At 34.2% G+C, this 13,609-nt stretch overlaps 1 long non-coding RNA gene across 2 annotated transcripts in view; it reads left to right on the forward strand.

The window, feature by feature from the left end:
- The window catches only part of LOC109075544, an 80,515-nt gene that overhangs the window by 13,618 nt on the left and 53,288 nt on the right, over positions 1 to 13,609 (forward strand). For both annotated transcript variants that reach the window (XR_006153583.1, XR_006153584.1), the window contains exon 2: positions 9,521 to 9,669. This is a non-coding gene — a long non-coding RNA (uncharacterized LOC109075544). The remainder of the gene's footprint in view (positions 1 to 9,520; positions 9,670 to 13,609) is intronic.

Below are 13,609 nucleotides of genomic sequence, written 5' to 3' on the forward strand. Positions count from 1 at the left end.
GGTGGAGAGGCTAATGGTGTGGCTAGCCCCCCTGTCGAGCCCAGCGGCAAGACCTTTCTCTCACTGATAGGTTTTAAGACCTGGGGATTCGATTTCAACCGACAAGAGCTCTGACTGAAAGCTGGAGCCAAACATTCAGGCTGCTGTTTTCATTCACAACAACACTGATCGATTTTGTTTACCTGAGTATTAGCTTACACGCTCACAATCCCAATTTCTTTTTGCTTTTATAAATCCTGCGAATTCTTTCCTCGTCCAGGGTTTTTGTTCCCCAGCCCGAGGGGGGGACTGTGTAGCAGACAGATCCATGAATTCCTCATCGCTAAATCTGTTAGCTGATCAATAATTCAGTCTCGATCCAATCTCACCTGCGTCTCTGTGGCCCTCGCCTCAACCAGGCGGACCGTCCTTGAGCCGAGCACGTGCAGAAGCACATTAGAGCGTGTTTGTGTCTTCCACACATTCCCCACGGGCACGCTGGCGTATCAAAGGAAGTGATCTCATTACCAGGTACGGGATGTGTGGAGGTGTCAGTCTAGCCATTGTGATTAGTAGAGTCGGTTGAAGGGGTTCCGGACCCCTGCTGACGGCGACCGTCTCATCTCTTTCCAGCAACGAGTGGGGAGCTGTTTCCTCCAGTGATGACCGCAGAGAGTCACGGTCATAGGACAAGGGCACGGATACCCCCGCTTCAAATCAAACCACCGCTCTCTCATCTGCATCCACATGCGTCCAGTGGCTTTATCAAAAGCCGGGTGTGTTTTTTATTTAAGTCAAGTGCACAAACTAAGCTCTCTGAATGTCCTCTGTGTCACTCGGCCTCAAAAACAAGCTCTGAACACAACATTTTATCTTAGCGTTAGCCTGTTTCTGTGTCTCTCGCTCTCTCTGTGACTATAAAAGAAAGGCTGGAGGCCAAACTGCAGACAGGCCACCCAATACTAACTCTCTCACTAACGCTTTATGAGCGCGAGAGGAGAGTCTTTGTACATCATCTGCCTGCTGACTCCATTAGAGACCTCAAACTGAAGATGCTCATCTTTGCTTTTAGTTGACTCTAGAATTTTGGAAACCTTTATATATTTATTAGTCATGACAAGAATCACAATGTTAGTGTTCTTTTTTTTTTTTTTTCTTTTTTTGTAAACTTTAATATTTAACAAGTCTCAGGTTGTTTGTGCTACAGATTCAAATAAAACCTTAAATCCTCAATCACTTTTGCTAGCACATTCATATTGGTATCATATTAATACCACAAATTTGTGTAGTTTTTTTATTTTTTATAAGCGGTACATGTTTTGACACTATTTATGTTTACCATGAGGTCAGTATTCATTTCCAAACACATTCACTGTAAACATAAAAATGGGAAAGGGTGGCAAATGTTGGAATGTTTGTTTCTGCAACAGAATAAAAATAAGAAATAAAGCCGCATTTTACTTAGCATATAAAGTCACAATTATGGGAAAATTTATTTATTTATTTATTTTTTTTTTTACACTAAGGTGAAACCTGTCATACATGGAATGATGAAATCTTGATTGTTCAAACTGAGATGCATAACAAAAATCCTACTTTTCAATATCTTAAGTCATTTTTTTTCCTGTTCATACTACAGAAAACTAAACTGATTTGAGTTATGCTATGCATAATAATTTATGGGAATGGATATGCATAATAATTTAGATTTTATGTGATTCGACTTTTAGTTTAGTTGACAAAAAATACCAAAGAAATGTTTTAGATACTAAATTCTAAATAAAACGTTTTAAAAGAAGTTTAGAAATGAGACCTGAGCAGTCACATACTGTCAGAGTATGTGCTGTGTTTGATGAAAAACATTCTTTTCTACTGTTAATAATAAAAATTATTGAGATGTGCAGTATGAACACAGTCCAAATGTACTAGATTCGCCATGATGACATTGTCATGTGACATAAAATGTCTGGTGCTGTTTTTTCCACCAATACCATACTACTGAAGTCGTTTGATGTAATACTTTAGGCATACTAGGAACATAGGCATATTTGAACATGAAGTTGGTTTATGGTACATTAAAGTGATATTTAAGGTTTTTGAGTGAATTCTTTAAGGTGGGTTTCTGGCCATTTTTTGAGAGCACGGTATTTCTTTTACTCTGTCACGTCACCGCCGATAAGGACTCTTGGGAACGGAGACAATTTGTTAAAAATTTAACAATTGCTTTTAAAGGACAAGCCATCGCCTCCAGTTGTCATGACCCATTTGGCACGATAATCAGTGCTTTAATTAACAAAGTCAGTTCAGAATATCAATTAGACTGTTTTTTGTCAGTGTGTGTGACCTACTCCTTCCTGAAATAGCGATTTGTGTTGTGTTCCTGGCTGGTGATAAATTTGTAGCTGTGGGCAAATAAATCAGATTATTTCTCCTCATATTAATGCTGCAAAGACGCCTCTCTCGTTTAACAATATTGCCTCTCTAATGAGAGGTGAGGGTGAAAGTCTGCCTGAATCCTGGCTCTTGTTGCATTCGGAATGAATTTCTGCCGTGAGGAGCGCTAGGATGAGAGGCACTCACAATGGCAAACATCTCAGTGAAAACACCTCAGCCTGGTCTGGCATCTCTGTCTCTCTTGTCATCCTCAGTACATGTTAGATCTGTTTCACACTGCACTGCCATGACACATGCACGGACAGTCTTACTCAGGAAAGCACAGGAATCTGGACCTGAGAGAGTTGGAACTGCTGTCTTTCAAAAATGTCTGCTCTTCTCATGTTTGTTTATTAAATATTTTGGATAATTTGATAATAGTTTTAGCTAGTAAAAGTCTACACTACGCACTGCGTAGCATATATTTTTTTTTTTTCAAGTTTAAGTCCATTTTTCAAGTTGTAATCATATTGCACAGGGTTTCCTACACATTATTTGCAAAAAAAAACCACAAAAAAAAAAAAACAACAGCTGAAGGTTGATTTTGTCTGTGTGTTAGGGCTACACAATTAATAGAAATTAAATTGCAAAGGCAGAAAATCACGATTAGGCAGAAGCTGCTTTTGTCATGCTTATCTTTCAGTTCTGTGATCAGTAGTAAATCTCCATCCGAAGGCCAGAGGGTGCTCTCATGCTGAAAATCCAAGAAATGTCTATAGCTGCAGCTGAATAAACAGAAGATTTAAATGCTTTCGTTGATTCTTTGAGGATTTATTTCAAACACTCGACTGACATTATGAAGTGAATTTGGAGTAAAAACATGTTATTAAATGTGGTATTTTCACGTGCTTTCAGATGGAGCAGCATTTACTACACAGAGCCGTAGTTCATTGAGAAGATACGCAAACAGCTGTCATTATCGTGAACGATTTCATCGATTTTATAATCTTACGATTATCAATGCGATTTTGCATAGCTTGTCAGAGAACTACGGCTCTGTGTAGTAAATATTGCTCCACCTGAAAGCAAGTGATGGAGATTATAACCGGCTTTACTGACTAAATGCGCAAGAAAATCAGGTTTGATTAATCGTGCAGCCCTACTGTGTGTGCATGTTAATAAGGGTATTAATAATTCTACACTGATTTTTGAACAAAATAAACAAAATTCCACGAAAATGATTTGATATGGCAGTAAAATATGCTAAATGGAACTGGTACTACTTATTTATTTATTTATTTATTTATTTATTAGAAAACAACTTATTAGAAGATAAATGCAAAATGAAATCAGTATGTAAGTCAAGTCATTTCAGTCAGTGGCCAAATTGTTTCCTGTTCCTGGTCAGAGTTACAGTTACAAGGTCTGCAGTCTTAAAATGTCCTTTTTGAAATGTTTATTGAATCTTAACTAAAACCATTTGACAGGATTTTTCAATGTTCTGTGGACAAAATTACATTTCAAATGAGAAGAAAAAAATCAGAATCTGTAATAAAATTATAATTAGGAAAACCTATATTTTCTTATTATCTTTTGGTCAAAATTTATAAATGAAAAATAAAAAAGGTTTGCACTCTAAAAATGTCCTTTTTGAAATGTTTATTGCGTCTAAATGGGGTAAAACCATTTGACAGGCTAACAACCTGCTGCAGCGTTCTGTGGATTTTTACAAAATTACATTAAAAAAAAACATTTAAAATGAGATAATAATCTGAATCTGAGACATTTTGGATTCTTTAATGCTTTATATGCAATTTATACATATATTCTTAATATTTATTGTGATTTATAATTTTTTTTCTCTTAATTAGAAAATTATAATTAGGAAAACATGATTATATTTTTCTTAATTTTTCTATCTTCTGATTTTTCTCTGATATTTTTCTTAATTTTTCCTTAATTTTTTATTTTTTTTTTAAGTAAAAAAAAAAATGTTGTTACTTTTTGTAGAACATTCATTTTGGTCATCACCGTAGTGATGCAAACTTTTGTGTGATTATGATAATTATTTTGGGTGTTAACATAATGTTAATTTTTTCATATCAAAACATATTCATTGCAAACGTAAAAAATGGCAATGGGTCACATGTGTTTGGAATAAAAAACATAAATTGTGCATTATGCAAAACAAAATTATGCACAAAATAATAGTTTTCATGCTGGTAAAGGTAATTTGCATGTGTGTTCTAGAGTAAACAAATGTGATTGGCTCTTTTAACTAGAAGGCGGGGCTTCCATTCCTACAGTCGCCATAATGCGCATTATGTGCCAATCAAAAATCCAATTGGCTTTTGTTTGACGGCACGTTTCTGTCATGCCGCCATCTCGTCTCAGATTTGATATGCTGTGTTCCTGATTCGTTCCTTTCCGTTTGAGAGTGATTTCAGAGCTTCTTTCATGCCTCTCCAGACAGCATCCTTTTCAAGTCTGCCTTTGTGGAACTTTGTGGTTTCGCAACTTCCACAATTGCAGTGTTGATCATCAGAATATGTCTGCATAGAACATTCTTTTCTTTTCCTTCAAAAGAGCAAAATAAAAGATCCTAATTTCTGTGATTCAACTCCTTTAGGTGGAATTTTGGGCGGGTATCAGGCTCACCCTATACCACCCAAACCATGGGAGAGTGGGGATGAAGCTCTCATGTTTTCATTATAAATGTTATCTCTGTAGAAAGCTGAGTCATTATTAGGCGTCTCTGGATTGAATGTGTTCTGTAATGATCAAATGCTGATTCATTCTGAGAATTAAGTAGTTGGATGCTGAAGTTAATTATGGCCGGCTGTTAGACGCAGCTGCAGAAATTACAAAACGGATGGTATAATGGCCTTTGTGCTGAAATGAACATCTCAGGAGGGGAAAATGCATTTAAATACAAAAGTCATTTAAAGCAGGTAAAAGGCTGTGTTATAAAGAACACATTTTAAGGGTGAAGTATGTGATTTTCTAAAAGAATCAAGTGGACCTGTAAAAAAGGACTAAAAATAGTTTCTTCCATTGTTTAATCAAACCGGTTACCCCAAACTCATGGCACTTGTTCCAGTGCAGCACAGTCGTACCGCTCAAACAAACCCTTTCCAGCTCCGTTTGGTGCCACCTGAGGTGTAGAAATGGCAGTGCATTAAAAAAACATCCTTTATTTGCATAATGGTTTTCACAGATATTTCTGAATTACATTTAACGGAGTTCTATGATGGCTTTACAAATTCAGCACCTCTTATATCACATGCATCTTGTTGAGACATGTTTTTAATGTGTGCACATTTATTTTGACGATTTTTAGTAGAGATGCACCGATCAGTCTCACGTCTTTCTGATTTTGAGCCGATCCGTCTACATGTCTACATGTGAGCGCGAGCTTGTCCGCAACGTTGACGACACAGCCGTGCTCGCACTCACAGCCGAATACAAACTAGGGCTGGGTAAAAAAATCGCTATCTCGATAATAATCGCTTCTCTTTTTTTATGGAACAATATTGATTCTTAAATCCCAAGAATCAATTAGTCTAGCCTGTTTTCAGTTAATGCATGGAACATTGAAGCGCACCTCCCATCCAATAAATTGCAATAAGCATTGTGGTTTGGTGCTTTTAATACGAAACAAAGTCTCAGGTTTCAATTTATGTCCATTTTATTGCAGTATTCAAACAATAAATGCCGTTTTGGCACTGTTTAATCTGGAGTGACAGATCGCTGTAGCGCCTCAGTTCAAAAGACGCAGAAGCATGAGTCACAACTCATGAGTCACAACTAAACATCCGAAGGGAAGTTAAAAGAAAGAGTACAATTTTACGATACGTGTATCCTGTCTCATGTAATCGCTCAATCAGTGTTTCAGCCGCGCAAAGACGTAGTATAACAGCTTGTAAACGATGTCACGTAACCTCACCTTTACCTCAGAAACAAACATATTCGGTGACCATAAACTCATTAGTCAGATAGAAAAATAAACTGTAGAGAGGGTCATCTTGCTAAATATATGCACCATATAACATATTCATTATAATTTTTACTGTTCTTATGCTTAATTTATGTTTGAATAAATCCATCAATTTTTTTATGACATCCACCAATTTTATATTTAAAAAATACGAATTGAATTAGAAATATTATTATGCAATTGTAACTTTATTATTTTAAAAAATTCATTGTGTAATTTTAAAAGTTGTATGCTATAGCTTATAAATCAGTCAATTTGAACATGCAATATTATAGTAATGTAGTACAAAATGACTCTCATGTATATTTTACAGCATTGGTTGAGACATTTTTTTTCCTTGAGAAAATTTGGCAAGTACTGTATATCCAATACATATCCAAAATAATCAATATTGAATTGAATCGGTAATCTAATTGAATCGAAAGCTTGTGAATGAGGATCGAATCGAATCATGAACTTTCGGTCAAAACCCAGCCCTAATGCAAACATGTTGTTGGCGTGGATATTTTTTTACTCTGAGTGAAGAAGACACTAAGTTTGCTATTTGTGAAACTTGAAGGGCTAAAATAATCCACAGGGGAACCACTTGCCATTAATGCTCAAGTACCATTTTGCCTATAAGCTGGCAACAATTATTACCCACTTACTGCACTATTATTATTTGGAAGAGTATTGTACCCTTCAGTTTTGTTCAGTCATAGGATCTTTTGACTTTTGTAAAACAAGTAAAAAAGAGAAAAAGGTAAATTTATAAAGTTGTTGTGTTTTATAGAGCAACTCATTTTCAGTTAATTGTTATTTATACTTCTTTCCAGTAACAAGGCACTTTTATTTTTTGAGAGTTGTTTAAGTGAGAGAAGATCCTGTAACTTGGGAAGTTATAGTGTTTAATAATTTATTTTATTATGAAACTAAAATTTTGCAGAAAAGTACATTTTTGTTTGTATATGCTGTCAATTATAGTTCTTAGAAAGAAAATCGGAATCAGCAAAAATTGGTATCGGCAGATCACACTTACAAAAAAATCGGAATCGGCCAAGAAAATTGCAGTCGGTGCATCTCTAATTTTTAGAAATGTTTGCATCAGTGTTTCATTGCTAAAACAGTCCCTTTTGGATGTTAGAACAACATTTAGCTTAGTTACATTAACAGTTGCTGATTTGATGGTTGTACACCAATATGACTTTAAAAATACATTGTGATGCTTTCCAGACAACATGCTTTTTAACCAGTCTTTTGCTCACCAAATATATTTGATAAAAAATGCAATAAACGGTTCAAAATTGTTTTCCCAAACATCTCCTATTGGTTGGACAAACAGATAGCTCCGCCCTAAACACACGTGCCAAGAATCATTTACTTGTAGTTGTTTTCTCACATTTAAATGGTATTTTAGTATTTTAACGTCCAAAAAATAGCACACTTGGCCTTTTTAACTCATTCTGATGTCACTGCAAATCCTGAAGCAGCTCCGAGGCGAGCAGATCTTTACCTGTTTGTCTCCAGATGCAGAAGAACGTGTTCGCTGTACTGGGATTACATGCCATCAGTCATGGCAAGATTTCGACAGGCTGCCAGCGACGGCCGCTGCCACCTGCCACCAAGTTAAAACTCCCAAATCCCTCTGAAGAGAAGCACGAGTACAATGTATTTAGCTTGTGCAGAAATCATTTCAGTCAGGACAAGAATCACTTTTCCAGACACCTGGGCACTGAACCATGTCGACAGGCCCCGACATTTCTATATGTTTTTATAATACCATCAACAGGATTAAAGTGCTGCGTTTTTTTTTTTTTTTTTTTTTTAATGCAACAGCACGTCTGTAATTAACGAAGCCTCGAAGCCTCATCACCTCGAAAGGTTCCCTGTAGATTGTTAGAAAGACATTTAACAGATGCTTTTGAATATTTGTGACTTGTTAATATGTTTATCAGATGTTTTTTTATGCATATATGGTGCTCAGAATAGAAGCTGATGCTTTCCAGATGTTGTGCTCCTTAATAGAAGCCTTGTTTTCAAAGTGAAAATATGTAGATGATTAAGTTGAGAAGCAAAGTTGCATAAGATAGTGTTGTTTTAAGTTCAAATCTAACAAAATTGTCATTTTTATGTTTTAAATGAGGTTTTTACTGGAAGATTGTTTTTGTAGTTTGTGGTACTTAAATATATTTGCATGCGATGGATAAAATCTCAGTTTGATCATATTTTTAACATGAATGTCTCACAAATGACCCTCAGAACTGAAAATTTCATGGCTGTTCGAGATGAAGTGTCACTTTTTTGCCTTTAGTGACACCTAATGGAATTTACCCTTTGCTAAGCCCCGCCTTAAAAATGTTGCTGATCAATCCTACCTTAGCAACCGTTGCCATCCACAATGAGACAAGCTTTTCATTCTATGGAAGATATTTGTGTTTGAACTGTTTTAAACAATGTATTTTCATTATGAATTTGTATTTCCTATTTTGTTTAGTTATATATATTTGTATTATTTGTTATATTTTCACTATTTCGTTAATATTAAATGTTTATCATTTACTTATATTTCCTGTTTTATTTATATATTATTTTTAACAATTTTTTATATTTCCTCTAATGTTATATTAATTATATATTTTAATTTATTTTTTATTTTATTAATCTTATATTTCCACTTTTGTTGTATTAAATATATATTTATTATATATTAATCAATAATTAGTTTTTCCTTTTTTATTTATTTATTAATTTTATTACCATTTATAATATATATTGATTATTGTTCATTATTTATATATTATTTTTATATTTCATGTTTTATTTATTAACATATTTATTTCATTTTATTTACAGATTTTTTTCCTTTTCCATATCTTTTAAAAAAAATCTTGAGAAGTTCAAATTGTGGATCAAACTAATGTGTCATAATAGTTCATTCCTATGGTTTGCTTTGTCATTTGTAGCAGTAATCAAGGGAGTGGGGCTTTGCAAATGTTCATTTGATTAATAAAAATTGTTTCCAACAGGATTCCAAAGCATTCATCAATCAAGGTGTGAGGAACTGCATCACATGCCTGCAGTTTCTCTTTGATTATATATCGCAGTCAGTCTGGTTTTGTCGCCTCATGTCAGGTTGCATCACTCTCATTGTAGCCGAATTTTAACCATGACCTCCACAAATGATTTCTCCAGCAGGGCTGCTGTCTCCTGAGGTATTGCCCCATTACCTGAGGGTATCGGTGAGCTTTCCAGACAGACGATTAGTGGCATTAGTCTCGTGGCACGGCGGATCTTACACGGGCTCAGGGATATCAGAGAAGTTTCCTGCATGGCTTAATGAGGTGTGTGTTTCTGTGTTTAGACTCTTCATAATGCATTACATTTCTGACATTAAAAATGAATGCCGGCTCTTTATCTCTCTGGTAATATCATGCTGTTAGAGGATGTTGTGTAAACCAGAATGCCACACAGTGGAGTTATTATGGACCTTTCCTCAACAACAACAAAAATATGTACAAAAATGAGATCAACACCACATGATTTTTAGGTCGGTGGGTGTGTGTGGCTCAATCCCAGTTTGAAAACTATCCATACTTTTTAGTGATTAGGATTAAGATTAGGATTAGTGCTTTCCAAATCTTGGTCAGATTGCATACTATTTCCATGCTTTCTAGATAAGAATTACTAGGGTTTACTGTAAATTTAATCTTGACATTTTTCATTCTTTTAATGATATTCATCTAAATACTTTTGTATTTGCTCTGACAAATATTTAAACATGTGATTTATTTATTTATTTATTTATTTTGTTTCAAGCAAGACATAAAACAAAAAATTTAACATAAGTCTTTTTTCCAAACAGATTTTTTCTCACTTTCCACTACATGAACAGAAGTATGCTATTTATTGATGATATGATATTTAATAATTTTTAATTATGCCTGTGCACAGTAATAAACAGCAGTATATACCTCAAATATTTTTAATTCAGCATTGGGAAGCAATAAAGCATTTATTTATTTAACCTTTATTATTTTTTATTTTATTGTTTATTTTATTTTATTGTTTATTTTATTTTCATTTATAATTATTGGATATGAATCTGAAAAGCATAGTACATACTTTTCATAGTAGGGCTTAAATGTAATCATTTTTGTGATGATATTCATCTCAATATTTTTATATTCAGAAAAATGCTTAAAAGCATTATTTGTTGTTTTTTTTTTACACACAAGAAGTAAAACATTGATGCTTTTTATAAACAAAATTTCACATTTTCTTCTAAACAAACAGAACGCAATTGCAGATGTTATTTATTGATATTATGATATTTCATTATTTTTATTTATACCTGCATACAGTAATAAAGTTATATTTACCTAAAAATGTTAATACAACATTGTGAAGCTATATAGCATTTATTTATTTATTTATGTAGTATTTTATTTTGCTTTTTATTATTAATTTTACATCTTATTATTTAATTATAATGATATTTTAAGCGTTTATTTTAGTTTTTTTTAAATTAATATATATATATTTTTAATATATATTTAATCATAGGTTTTATTTACAATTACATTTCCATTGGATATTAATCTGACCAGCAAGTACATACTTTTCATACTTGGTGGATGTATGCAAATTGGAATCCAGCCATTGTGTGTGTTCAGCTATAATTAGTTTTTAGTTGCTTGGAGATTGATGGAATCGCCGTTGGTAGACAACAGACGTGTCCTCAAGCTCTGTGATTTCACGTTATCATCCGTTTTTGATCTTCTCAATTAAAGATATGCATACAAAGTTGCAGCTCCGTGTCGCTGGCCTTCACTGTCTCGTGGTTTTGGCGTCTCTGGTGTCGTCACATGTCCTCAGAGCTCTGGCTGAACACGCAGGTTAGTAATCAGGTCAAACTCTTCAGCTGTGATTCAATGTAAATGGACAGCTGCCCTGTTCCTCCATGTCCACGTCCTCTTCTGGGAGATGCTGGCTTGCCATTATCTGACTGCCTTTATTTGTCGAACGCCTCCAGATCTCACCTGCCACCTGAGCCCCTCAATGCTTGAACAGTACAGGTCAGCTGATGATACAGAACGTGGTCGTGTGTGTGTTTGGAGGGAGGTGTGTCATCTCTTTTCTTACACCGTTAGATCTGTTTTGAAGGTGTAGGAAGAGTTGAGTTTGTAGGATAAAGTGGGAATACAATGGTTTGGTGGTTTCTCAATCAGCTCCTTAGTTCAATGGCCAGTGTGCTCTGTCTGTCTGTCTGTCTGATTAGTAATTTTTTTAATGTTTTATTTTTATTAATCATTTAATATAATTTTTGTATTACAATTTTTATATTTTTAAAGTATGTATTTTTTGTGGTAGTAGCAGTTGTAGTTATGTAGTGAACTGATTTTCAACTTCAAATTTATTATTTCATATTTATTATTTTTTATTATGTCTTTACATTTTTAATCATTTAATCAAATTTTTCTTATTTTTATTAGCAGTAGTAGTTTTATAGTATACTGATTCCCAACAATGTATTTTTTTAATTTTATTATATACATTTTATTATTTTAAATTGATAATTTCTTTAATTTTTTTTTAATTGATAATTGTATTATTTTATAATTGTATTATATTTTAATAAATTATTTTTTCTTATTTTTTTTATAAGTAGTAGTAATAGTTTTAAAATTTCCAAAATATAATTATTTAATTAAATTATTACTTTTTTTATATAAATATATTTTTATATATTAATTTCTGGGCAAGTTGGTTAAAAAGAGAAATTACGCTAAACAAAAATCTATAAATATGTATTTAATTTGTAAAAAAAAAAAATGACAATATCATCTTATAAACAATAATATAATAAATACAAATATTCAATTTTTTCAGGTTCACACCAACCCTTTTCTTCAGTGTGATATTTTCTGCTGTGTGATTTGCACCACGCCATCAAGGTCTCATTTTTATGGCCTCTTTTGTCTGAGACTATGTTGGATCTCATCGTTTTCCATGTGGGTTGTGGGCTAAAGTTTGACCAGACTGAAATCCGAAAAGGTCTTTGTAAAAAAAAAAAAAAAAAAAAAAAAAAAAAAAAGCCATCAGCGCTTTAGGTCGGGCCATTGTTGCCTGAAAACCTGCATTTCTCATTTATTTCTCGCTCGTCTGCTCTTGCTATTGTGCATTTTCTCATCTTTGGGTTTGTATCTGGCTGGAAATTGATAAGCAAGAATCCCCGACGATCCAAAAGGCTTTGTGTGTACGTGTGCATGGTGTGAGGAGGGGATACGAGCGGCGTTCTTGTTTATCTAGCTCGCCTTTTCCAGATGGCGCTCAGCAGAAAAAATCCACTTCTTGACATGCTCTCTTTCTCTCTCTCTTTTTCGGCCGACTGTGGGCTCTCACAGGAAACCGGGTGAGTTTTCGGGGCCAGAATACTCCGCCGCCATGAGCGGAAGAAGTTCCTCCCCGCCAGGAATAATAAAAGTACAAGATGTTTGGGTTTGAGTGTGTCTGTAAACACCCAGCCTCTTTATTTTCACCCGAATAGCATGTGATCCATTAGGTGTAATGGATACTTACACATTTTAATACATCAGCTATGCAATCCTTTTAAAACTATCACAAGTCAATAAATCAATAACCTGATTTATTCAAAACAACCCAGAGTCATTTGTGCCATAAGTGTGCATGCATCTGTTGCTCCAGTCATTTTGAAACAGCATCTTTCATGCGGGCGGATTCCTCCAAGCTGATGTTTATTTCAAACAAACACTGTAGCCTACAGCAAATCTGCTTCACCATTGGCGGTAATCATGGTCTATTTTTGAACAATGCTGTAGAGCAGACTTGCTCCTGGAGATCTACCTTCCTGCTGAGTTCAGATCTGGCTAATCAAACACACCTGAACTAGCTAATCAACAGCACCGTCTCAATTTGCATACTTGCACTAAAAGTACATACATACTTTTGAATGTTTTAAGACTGTACACCAGTGTCACAGACCATTTTATTTGTTTCTATTTGCACGCCAACATTAGCATTAGCTAAATTACCTTATCATATATATTGTTTCTGTTTGCATGTAGCTAGACGATCTTATGGCATTGTCTCCATTTGCAAATGAATGTTAGCTTTTCCTAAATTAACATATTGCATATAGTTTCTTGTTGCATGTGAGCATTAGCATTATTGAAACAACCTTATTACAAATTGTTTGTTTACATTTAAACACTAGCATTAATTAAACGGTTTTATCGGATATTGTTTCTGTTTGCATGTGAA

Source organism: Cyprinus carpio, chromosome A25, assembly GCF_018340385.1.
Source record: "Cyprinus carpio isolate SPL01 chromosome A25, ASM1834038v1, whole genome shotgun sequence".
NCBI classification, from domain to species: Eukaryota; Metazoa; Chordata; class Actinopteri; order Cypriniformes; family Cyprinidae; genus Cyprinus; species Cyprinus carpio.